General features: G+C 35.1%; 1 protein-coding gene across 18 annotated transcripts in view; it reads right to left on the bottom strand.

Moving 5' to 3' along the window:
* The window catches only part of LOC124110154 (polycomb protein SCMH1), a 199,287-nt gene that overhangs the window by 162,510 nt on the left and 24,680 nt on the right, over positions 1–12,097 (bottom strand). For 6 of the 18 annotated variants that reach the window (XM_046469286.2, XM_058570838.1, XM_058570841.1 and 3 more), the window contains exon 1: positions 376–534. The exons of 1 other annotated variant lie outside the window; for it this stretch is intronic. The gene's annotated coding sequence lies outside the window, so the exon portion shown is untranslated. Of the gene's footprint in view, positions 1–375; positions 647–12,097 lie in introns of those variants that run through there. 11 more of the 18 variants (XM_058570850.1, XM_058570852.1, XM_058570851.1 and 8 more) reach the window with 9 other exon arrangements.

Here is a 12,097-nt window from a genome sequence, read left to right as displayed (position 1 = left end):
ATTAAGAACTTGTGATGTATGAGAATAGTAAGATTTAGAGACAAAAACAATCTGGGATTAAGCCTTGAACAGTTAAGATTTATAAGATTTGAAGACGTCTCTTAACTCATCATTGTTTCCATAAAATAGGATTACCAATAGTACCTATTTTAGATTATCGTGAAGACTATATGAGAAAACCGTATGGAGAATAGTTCACAAGCTATAAAGAACTGTATAAATGAAACACAGGATTTGTTAAAACTATAAGATAAATTCATAAGAAAGGATGAATTTTTAAAAAATCATTCTGGGTATTTTGTGTGTGTGTGTGAGATATGTACATTCATACACAGCCTAACAGAGGATAAGTCTATTTCTGTCATGTGCACTTACAGGCTCTGACCTTTTCAAGGATCTGGTTTTTGTATAATACGATCAGCTATACCAAATAGAAAATCATTCTTCCTTATTAGCATGATGAAGAAATCTAGAAGATAGAAAAATAGAAATGTGAACTACTGTAGCTCAAAGGAGACATGCAATAAAATTAAGTTTTTATCAAAGGAAGTCATCAGACCAGATACCCAGAATGAGCTTCCCAAAGGCAACAATTTGGTTAGCTTTCCAGTTTCCAGGATTCTTCCCTCAGCTTAGTGGGTTCCAAACCCTGATTCTGTTAAAAATGGAATAGACCTTTGAGGACAGATCTATAGGTAATTAAACAATGATGAGTAAACTAAAATGATAATTTATTAACTTTTGTGAAAATGTAACTTTCACAAGACCTAAAATATTCAATGGAGCATGAACAGGGCCATTTTACTTCAAAGGTACATCTACACAAAAATCCAAATGAGAACCTGAAAAGTTCTTGGCCAGAATGGAGCCAGAACAAGGAGGTTTATTTGTCTAACTCAGAGGTTATCAAACCTTTCGAAAAAATTTTTGGAAAAATTTTTTCAGCTTGATGATCTTTGTTGCAATTCTTGAACTCTTCTGCTGTAGCATGAAAGTAGAAACGGAGAGTACAGAAATGAATCAGCCTGGTTGTATTCCAATAAAACTTTAAATTAAAACAGGAAAATGCCCTTACAAATATTGGTGCAAAAATACTCAGCAAAATAAATTCAGCAGCATAGTAACAGGATTATTAATATGCAAGTATCAAGTAGGATTCCAGAATGCAAAGATGGTTTAACCAATGTTGTATACCACATAAATATAAGAAAGTAAAAAATAACAATAATTTCATAATAATCTTCTTTTAAATTTTTTTTAGTTGTAGTTTGACACAATGGCTTTATTTATTTTTATGTGGTGCTGAGGGATTGAACCCAGCGCCTTTCATGTGCTAGGCAAGCGCTCTACCATTAAGCCACAACCCCAGCTCCACATGATAATCTTAATTGATACATATTAAGCATCTGACAAAATGTAACCTCCCTTCTTAACAGAAACACTCAATAAACTAAGAACTTCTCAACATAATAGAGGCCATAGATGAAAATATCCACACTGAACAGTATACTCAAGAGTGAGACTGAAAGCCTTTTCCCTAACAATAGCAACAAGAAAAGGATGTTCACTTTAACCACTTTAATTAAGCATTGTACAATCATTCCTCAATATCCATGGGGAATTGGTTTTAGGATTACCAATAGTAAATGAAATGGATATCAAAATCAATGCATACTCAAGTTCCTTATATAAAATAATATGTAATTAGCATATAATCTATGTACATCCTCCCATACACTTTAATTCATCTTTTGATTGCTTATATACCTAATAAAATATAAATGTTATGTAAATAGTTGTTATACGGTATTATTCAGGGAATAAAGACAAGAAAAAAAGTTGGCATAAGTTGTGATTTTTAAAAAATGTATATTCAATCTATGACTGATTGAATGGGCAAATGTGGAGCCAGAGAAATTAGGCAAGCAAAAGAAAAAAAGGGAACCATTTTTGAAAGGAAAAAGTAAAATGATCTTTATTTGCAGAGGATACAATCTCACATGTAGAAAACTCTAGTGACTCCACAAAAAAATTGTTAGAACTAATAAATGAATTCAGTAAAGTTGTAGGACACAAATTCATTACACAAAAATCATTTGCATTTCTGTACATTAGTGATGGATAATCTGAAAAGGAAAGCAAGAAAATAATTCCATTTAAAATATTAAGAACCATAATCAAATATATAGAAATAAATTTAACCAAGGAGGTAAAAGAGTTGTACATTGAAAAGTACTAAGCATTGCTAAAAGAAATTAAAAACTAGAATGACAATCTACGTTCATAAATTAGAAGACTAATAATGTTAAGATTATAAAACTGCTGGTGTGGTAGTACACACCTGCAATCCCAGTGGCTTGGTATTTTGAGGCAAGAGGCTCTCAAGCTTGAGGCCAACGTCAGCAATTTAGCAAGACCCGGTCTCAAAATTAAAAGTAAGAATTAAAAAAGGACCGGGGATTATAGTTCAGTGGCCAAAGGCCCTGAGTTAAATTTCTAGTACTGGGGCGGTGGGGGAGAGATTACAATACTACCCCAGAAATCTACAAAGTCAATGTAATCTCTATTAAAATCCCAGTGACCTTTTTTTTTTTAACAGATAGGAAAAGCAATTCTAAAACTCAAACAGAATCTTGAAAACTAACAACAAGGTAGTTTCTGATTCTAAAACATACTACAAAGCTACAGTCATCAAAATAGTATAGTACTGGCAGAAGAACAGAGAGAGATAGATAGATAGATAGATAGATAGATAGATGGGATAGAATAGGGAGGCCAGAAATAAATCCTCATGTACAGTCATTGATTGTTATCAAAGGTACCAAAACCATTTAATGGGAAAAGGACACTTTTCAACAAATGGTGCTGGAAAAACTAGATATGCACATGCAAAAGAATGAAACTGAACTCTTATGCCATACCAAAAAAAAAAAAAAACAAAAAACAAAAAAAAAAACAACCCTCAAAAAACCCCTCAAAATTCATTAAATATCTTAAATATAAGCTAAAACTATAACTATTAGAACAAAACCAGGAAAATCCTTTGTCAATGTTTGTCAGAATACTAATTTAATTAGACACAAAAGAAAAAATATTATATGGTGTTTGTCAGTATACTAAAAGTACAGCAAACAACAAAAGAGAAAACAGATAAACTGTAGTTCATCAAAATGAAAAAATTCTGTGTATCAAAGAAAACTACGAGGAGAATAAAAAGACAATCCAAAGAATGGGAGAAAATAGTTGCAAATTATATATCAAATAAGGGATTAATATTCAGAATACAAAAAGAACTCCTGTAGATTAATGACAACCAGAAAGAAACTCCACATAGCTCAACTCAAAAATGGGCAAGGAACCTGAACAGACATGTCTCCAAAGAAGATACACAGATGACTATGTGGAAAGATGCTTAACATCACTAATCATTAGAGAAATGGAAATCAAAATCACAACGAATTACCACTGCACACTTATCAGGATCACTGTTATGAAAAATAGATATATGACAAGTGTTAATGAGGACGTGGAAAAACTGGCATCCTCAAGCACTGCTTCTTGCAATATAAAATGGTACAGCCACCATGGAAAATAGTTTGGTAGTTTTTTAAAAGTTTCAACATAGAATTACATGATCTAGCGACTCAACTCCTAGGTGCATACTCAAAGGAATTAAAATCAGGAGTTCAGCTATTTATATACCTCTGTTACCAGCTGCATGATTCACAATAGTCAAAGAGTAAAAAAAGAAAATGGGATGAAGAAAGTGAAACATATACATACAATGAAATATTATTTAGCTGTAAAAAGGGATGAAATTCTGATATATGCTACAACATGGATGGATCCTGAAAATATTACCCAAAATGAAAACAATTAGACACGAAAGGAAAAATATTGTATGATTCCACTTATACTGGGTACCCAGAATAGGCAAATTCACAGAGACAGAAAGTAGAATAAAAATTATGGACCTAATGGGGGTTGGGTGGAGGGTGAGTCCTCTTCAATTTCTTTCATCAATATTTTATAGTTTTCATTGTAGAGAGAGATCTCATCTCCTTAATTAGCTTTTTGAGTTTTTTTTTAATCCCTGAAATTTAACTTTTAGAAAATGAGATGCCTTCCTCAACTTCCTCAGCAATTGACAATCAATTTAATTAAAATCTACTTTAATTCTGCCTCACTTTTAAGTCCCTTGGGTTCACTGGACTAGGATTTGTGATATACTATTTCAGAGAACAATTTTATATGGTAGTAACAGTTCAGAGAACTCCAAATTTTTTTTTTCATCAAAATCAATAGGTATCTAGCCTGCACAATAACCTTTAAATAGACCAGTGACTCAACCTTTTTTCCATTCTGATATACCGTAGAGAACAGAAAATACTCCTAATAGTAAAAGCAGGGTCATATAACCATACGGCACTGATTTTCAGCAAGGTGGGTAAAAGGCAAACATAATTTGATGGGGAGGGAGGTTCCACTGATTGGAGTTATTTCAGAATCTCCAGGGATATTTGTGTAATTAGAAAATGCACCCTACCTAGTTCATATTCTTTTCCCATTACTCCTTTTCCTGACCCAGGGTCAAGAGCAGCACCATTTAATAGAAATATAATTCAAACCTCTTATGTAATTTTAAGTTTTCTAGTAGTTACATTTTTAAAGCTAAAAAAAGGGAAGAGGTGAAAATTTTTTCATGCATTTTATTTAACCCAATGTATCAAAATATCATCTGAGCAAGTAATCATTTAAAAAATTCTTTTTATAGTAAGTCTTCAAAATCTTATATTTATGTATAGTTTACCTCAATTTATTTATTTTTTAAATACGTTTTTAATTGTAGGTGGACACAATGCCTTTATTTTTATGTGGTGCCTGGGATTGAACCCAGTGCCTCATGCATGATAGACAAGTGCTCTACCACTGAGCCACAACCCCAGCCCTAGTTTACCTCAATTTAGACGCTAAAGTTTTCATTAGAAATACTTGATCTGTATTTTGATTTCACACATTTATAATTAGAAGAAAAGATTCACATACTCAAGTTGTTCCAAACATACTAAAAATTTCCCAAAAACTTAACTGAAGATCACTTTTTAATTCTAAATTTAAATAAAATTAAAATATGGTACTTCCAGTCATACAACCATATGGCTAGAGGACAGCTAAGGAAATAAATGATAAAACTAAACATGTCTTTAAGTCCTTACTATGTGCCAAGGACTGCTCTAAGCACCTTACATGTTTTACGTTTTTTAGTTCTCACGGCTATTCCATAAAGCAAGTACTATTATTATCTTCATTTTAATGAGATTTTGTCTGCTGCTCCATGGGTAAAAATCTAATGGCATTTACAAGTATGTTCTTACAGACATACTTGTAAATAGTGATAGCATTTGCTTAGCATTGGGAAGCACTTACCACATAATAGGCATTGTTCAAAGTGCCTGACCTCAAATCTCCTCACAATACCCCATAAGATAGGTACTATTATCATTGCACCTGTTTTAAATATAAGGAAGCTGATGAATGAGATTAGTTTACCAAGGTCAGACAGCTCTGGATTCAAATCCGGAGACCTGGCTTTTGAGCCAGTGTTCCACACTACTGCACACGCTACCTACCTCCTTGTTCAGTCCCATGGTTTCCACATGGGCTAATGCACCTATCAGACTGTATCTGATACTGGTTCAGAAAAGAAGGTTAGTCCTGGTTTGATGGTCTGTGAATTTCTTTTTTAAAAAATAGTTTTAGTTGTAGATGGACACAATACCTTTATTTATTTGTTTTTATGTGGTGATGATAATCAAACCTCACACGTGCTAGGCAAGATCTCCACCACTGAGCCATGACCCCACCTATGGCCTGTGAATTTCTAAAGGAAATAGGGAGGAGGCTGAGGAAACCAGATCTGGGTCCCACCCCTGCACTATCCATTTCAACCCCCTGTGACACAACTGGATTTGCCACAGATATACAGAAGCCCTGTCCCCAGGTAGTTTTGCACCTTGGAAACATTATTATCCAAAGTGCATGTAAAAAGACATGAACTGGTGTGAATATACTTTGTATACAACCAGAGATATGAAAAATTATGCTCTAATGTGTAATAAGAATTGTAATGCATTCTTCTGTCATATATAAATTAAAAAATTTTTTAAATGATACAATATTTCTGAATTTTAAAAGGCAAAGATTTATATAATCTGAAGAGAGATCAGAGTATACATATGAATTTTTAAAGTATTTTACTTGGAAGCCTTGTAATTAGAATCCGTAAGTTGATTTCTGAGAGAAAGGCAGTTAAGGAAAATCTCAACATTAAACAAAAATGAGCTAGGTGCTTTATATCTGTAAGTTTCTCTGAAATTTGACAGAATCATTACATAAAGATACTGAGAGGGTGGAAAGGATTGAGCAACACAATCATGAACATAATTTAGCTTTCCAAAGACTGTTCTGGATACGGTCTTCACAACTTATTAAGGAAATACATGTAACACAAAGGCAAATTCTATCTTATTAAAAGCCACTTATAAGACATGGCATTGAGATGACGAAAGAAGACTTTCAAAATATAAGTACATAGCTACTTAGCAGCACTGGAACATAGAGAAGAGAATTGCAAAAGAACCAGAAATTTGAAGCATTTTGGTATACATAATTTAAACAGCTTTTTGGAGAAAAATCAAAGCTGAGAGACTCTAACCAACCACAGGAAAAAGACTGTACTTATTGCTTGGGCACACCAAATAGTCCAGTTTTCTGGAGTCCCTGAGATTCTATGACCAGTGCCAGCACCCCAGACTATTCACCTAAAACTTCTAGCTGCAGTACTGGTCAGAACTGATTAGGCCACTAGGCCCAATATGTGAAGTATTATTTTTACTAATTTTTAAAAGTAATTTTTAAGGAGAAAAACACAATGACTTCCATAAAGAACCTACTCTAATGTGACATTAAAAAAAAGATTTAAAATATTCTCCAGAAAATGCAATGGGGGCTTAGGACTCACTACCCTGAAATATTTTAAGCTGAAAGAGTCTGAGAAAACGGCAGAAGCAGAAAAGCCTCTCTCACTTTCCTCTGCTCTTCTCCTCTTAAGAAGGTCCTAAAACCTAGAAAGGATTTTCTGCACTACCCACAAAGCAGGGTCAAAGGACCCTTATGTGAGAGGTTTCCTCCCTATATGTAGAGGAAAGGAGCCAAAGACACAGAGATGCCTGAAAAAAAATTGACCAACAGGCCTTGCTGGGTCCTCCTCTCCACCCTGCCCTGGTTTATTAGATCATACTCCCTTTGCCTATTTTTTTTTTCTTCACAACTATTGTGGATAGAAGGCTGTATCCTGCTTTGAGTTACTCTATGTTGTATAGGACAGCAGTCCCTATCTCTGAGTTACTCCATTTTATAAAATAGCATTTGCCCTGAGCTACTGTATCCTGACTACAAGTGCTAAAGGCAGAATGACTTGGTAACTTGTCTGGGCAAATAGATAACCACCATATGTCAGACATACAGAACTTAGTGAAAAAAATAACTCCCAGCTATAAAAGCACATCTTAAGACACATTAGACTATTGAATGATTCAACTCTCTAATTTGAAACACATAAAAGGAGAGGCACATAAGACAGTGGTACTGTGGCACACACCAATCCATTCTCTACAAGACCATGTATTGAATGCATCACAAGGTCAGCAGGTTACAACTCTGACTCTTGTCCCTGGGGCTTCAGCTCAGTTGGATCTCTCTGTGACAAAGCCCACTTCAAAACTTCCTGTTTTCTGGATCTTGCCCTAAAATTATTTCCATACTCTACACTAGTTCTTTGGCTAGTATGTAATCTTATGTGACCACCTGCAGTGACTCTTTGGCATTTCTATCTGCTCTCTGCCTTTGCTCTTAGTGCAGTCTCTTAAAACCTTCTTGCTGGGTAGTTTTGATTTGCATTTCTCCAATTACTAGAGATGGTGAACATTTTTTCATATATTTGTGGATTGACTGTATATCTTCTTCTGAGAAATGTCTGTTCAGCTCCTTAGCCCATTTATTGATTGGGTTGTTTGTTTTTTTGGTGTTAAGTTTTTTGAGTTCTTTATATATTAATGCTCTATCTGATGTGTGTGTGGCAAAAATTTCCTCCCAATATGTAGGCTGTCTCTTTACCTCATTGTTTCTTTTGATGAGAAGAAGCTTTTTAGTTTGAGTCCATCCCATTTATTAATTCTTGATTTCATTTCTTGTGCTTTAGGAGTCTTGTTAAGGAAGTAGAGGCCTAAAAAGAGTTGGGCCTACTTTTTCCTCTATTAGGCACAGAGTTTCTGGACTAATTCCTATGTCCTTGATTCACTTTGAGTTGAGTTTTGTGCATGGTGAGAGATAGGGGTTTATTTTCATTTTGTTGCATATGGATTTCTAGTTCTCCCAGCACCATTTGTTGAAGAGGTTATCTTTTCTCCAATGTATGTTTTTGGCATCTTTTTCTAATATAAGATAACTGTATTTATGTGAGTTTGTCTCTGTGTCTTCTGTTCTGTACCATTGGTCTACATGTCTATTTTGGTGCCAATACCATGCCGTTTTTGGTTACTATAGCTTTGTAGGATAGTTGGAGAAAATCATGCTAAGCGAAGTAAGCCAGTCCCCAAGAACCAAAGGCCAAATGTTCTCTCTGATTAGTGGATGCTGATCCATAATGGGGAGGGGGGAGGCATGGGGAAAAAGGAGGAACTGTGATTGGGCACAAGAGAGGGAGGTTTAGGGATGCATGGGGGCAGGGAAGATGGCAGAATTGTTGTAGAAACAGATGAGGCAAGGCACCAAAGATAGCAGGAAACAGTTTTATTTGGCTGCAGCCAGGTTCAGAGGGCACAGCTTTTGCTGTATTCAATCAATTCCCTGAACCCTGAGTTCAGGTAGTTTCACAATTTTATACCCAGCATGTAAGGGGAGGGGCTCAGAGGTTCACAGTTTGTAGAAGTTCACATAAAAGCAGCTTTTTCTTCCACTGTTCTGGGCAAGTTAACCCAACAAGGACAACACCTGAGAAGGGGAGAGCTTCTTCTCCCCTTTCTTTCCTCCCCCTGCCAGCCGTTTCCATGGAGCCCAATTGGTAACTTCTCTTATCTTAGAAATGTAGACATTTCTGTGAAGCCCCAACTTAAGGCCAGAGGCCTTGTTTACATATTTCTACAAACTACTATACTGGATAAATGTTTGTGAAAAAACTAGTAAGGGGGTGTCCAGCACCTGGAATGTTGATTTCTTCCTGGCCAGTGGCCAAGTAAAATAGGGCAACACAAAAATAGGAAGTTTATCTACATTGAACTCTTTTGTTGACAGTCCTAAAATCAGCCATGGTGAAGATTTCTGGAGAAGCCCAGTTAAGATTTTCTGTGGAGAAAGGGGGTGCCACTACAGAATGAGATGGACATCATTACCTTAGGTGCATGTATGACTGCACGTATGGTGTGACGCTACATCGTGTACAACCACTGAAATGAAAAGTGTTGCAGTTGTGTACAATGAATCAAAACGAAATCGGTTGTCATGTATAATTAATTAAAATAAATTAATTAATTTTAAAAAACACTCTTTCTGGGCTGGGGCTGTAGCTCAGAGGCAGAGCGCTTACCTAGCATGTGTGAGATACTGGGTTTGATCCTCAGCACCACATAAAAAAAATAAATAAAATAAAGGTATGCTGTTCATCTACAAAAAAAGAAAAAGAAAAAACAACAAAACAAAACCCTCTGGCCACTGTTAACAATCTCTTAGCTTTTCTATAACCTATACATATATCATTGTATGAAATATGATGTGTGACTTAAGTAATAATTAAAATTGGAATGGATAAGAACTTTCAATTGCCTCAGTCACAGCACTAAGTGAACCATGAATATTTCAACAAATTAAAGCTGATGAAATTTATGTAGCTTGTCAAGTGATTGTTATTCAATAAATTCTGACAATTATTTAACAAATTCTGACATTGTGGAAAAACAAAAACATGTCTGGTTTATGTTAATGACATAGCCCACTCTTTATAACTGTCCACTTCATTATTAAACCTAGCATAAAAATATTCAAGTTCAACTGTTTTTTAGGTTTTCATTTTCATATGAAGGGTCCCATAACACATAAACTTATATATAATAAATGGGTTATGTTTTTCTCCTGTTAATATGACCTTTGTTATAGGGGCCTAAGCTGTCAATCTGGGGGGGGGGTGAGGAAAAGATGTTTCCCCCCCCTATAGTTATGTCAGTTTGTTTAAAATAAATGACTTTAAATGATTTCACTGAAGTTGCTATCTCAAAGCTCAACAATGATTAACAGTAAAAGTTTGGGTAGGCTAAGCAAAAAGACTAACGGAAAGAATAAAGACTTAATGTTTGTTAGCACTTCTAGAAATAATAACCATTTTATCTACACCTAAAAGTTAGATATCATCTCAATTACACACATGTGTGTAAGTACACATACCCGTACACACACTCACACACACACACAAATGCACATAGCTCAGGCTCAGAGAAGAACTTAACTGAGCTACTTGGACATCAGTGAATATTATGCCCAATCAAACCTGGGCTTAAAATATGCATATAAATTAAAAATATGCAAAAAATCTAAATCATTTTTATCATTTACTTTTGGAAGGTACCCAAAAAAGTGACTATCTCAGATTTACTTGGAGAGGCACAATGAGAATAATGTGAAATAGGGGCTGGGGATGTGGCTCAAGTGGTAGCGCGCTCGCCTGGCATGGGTGCAGCGGCCCAGGGTTCGATCCTCAGCACCACATACAAACAAAGATGTTGTGTCCGCCGAAAACTAAAAATAAAATATTAAAAAAAAATTCTCTCTCTCTCTAAAAAAAAAAAAGAATAATGTGAAATGCACTTAATAAAACATAACAATATATATTATACAGAATATAACTTCCAGTTTCAAAGTTCTTTATAATTTCAAAGTTATCTAACTCACATATTGTCTTATTGGTATTATAGTTATCAGTTCTTTTAGCCCGGTATTTCACTTGGAGTTGTGACTCAGGTAGTAATCAGTTTACATTCTTAGAAATAGGGCCTTGAATAGTAGTTGTTTAGTAAATGTTTACTAAAGAAAACAAATGTCATCCTCACAATAGATGTGCAAAGTGGCTAGAAAAACTATTCATATCATTCTTATTAAACATTTGAAGGAACAGGCAGAGCAAATCCAGATGCTATTTTTCAGCTAAATAGCTCACTTTTTTTTCCTGTTGCACTTCCCTACAAGTTTTTCCTATTGCACTTCCCTACCTCCCCCCACAAAAGACATTTATCTTGATTCTCTAATTGAGAGTCTCAAATGGTGTCCAAAGGAAAGAGCATTAGTTGCATTATTTCTTTTTTTTTCTTATTTATTTATTTATTTATTTTAGTTATTGGCAGACACAACATCTTTGTTGGTATGTGGTGCTGAGAATTGAACCCGGGCCGCAGGCATGCCAGACGAGCGTGCTACCGCTTGAGCCACATCCCCAGCCCTGCATTATTTCTTAAATTATTTATTTATTCTAATTTGTTATACATGATGGCAGAATACAATTCATTTCATATTACACATATAAAGCACAATTTTTCAAGTCACTGATTGTACACAAAGTATTTTCACACCATTTATGTCTTCATACATGTACTTAAGTTATGATGTCTAACTAATTCTACCATCATTCCTACCCCTTTGGCCCCTCCTTTTCCCTCCCTCCCCTTTGCCTAATCTAAAGTTCCTCCATTCCTCCCAAGCCCCGCCCCATTGCCATTATGAGTCAGCATCCTCATATCAAAGAAAACATTAGGCCTTTGGTTTTTGAGGATTGGCTTGTTTTGCTTAGCATTATATTCTCCAACTTCATCCATTTACCTGCAAATGCCATGATTTTATTCTCCTTTAATGCTGAGTAATGTTCCATTGTGTATATATACCAAAGTTAAAGCACTCAAAAACCTTAAGATCAAAAAAACAAATAACCCAATCAATAAATGGGCTAAGGAACTGAACAGATACTTCTCAGAAGAGGATATACACTCAATCAACAAAC

Source organism: Marmota monax, unplaced genomic scaffold (assembly GCF_021218885.2).
Source record: "Marmota monax isolate L192 unplaced genomic scaffold, Marmota_monax_Labrador192_F-V1.1 WCK01_AAM20220418_F8-fsc00008, whole genome shotgun sequence".
NCBI lineage: Eukaryota > Metazoa > Chordata > Mammalia > Rodentia > Sciuridae > Marmota > Marmota monax.
The sequence above is the reverse complement of the archived record's forward strand: the minus strand, read 5'-3'. Positions and strand labels throughout refer to the sequence as shown.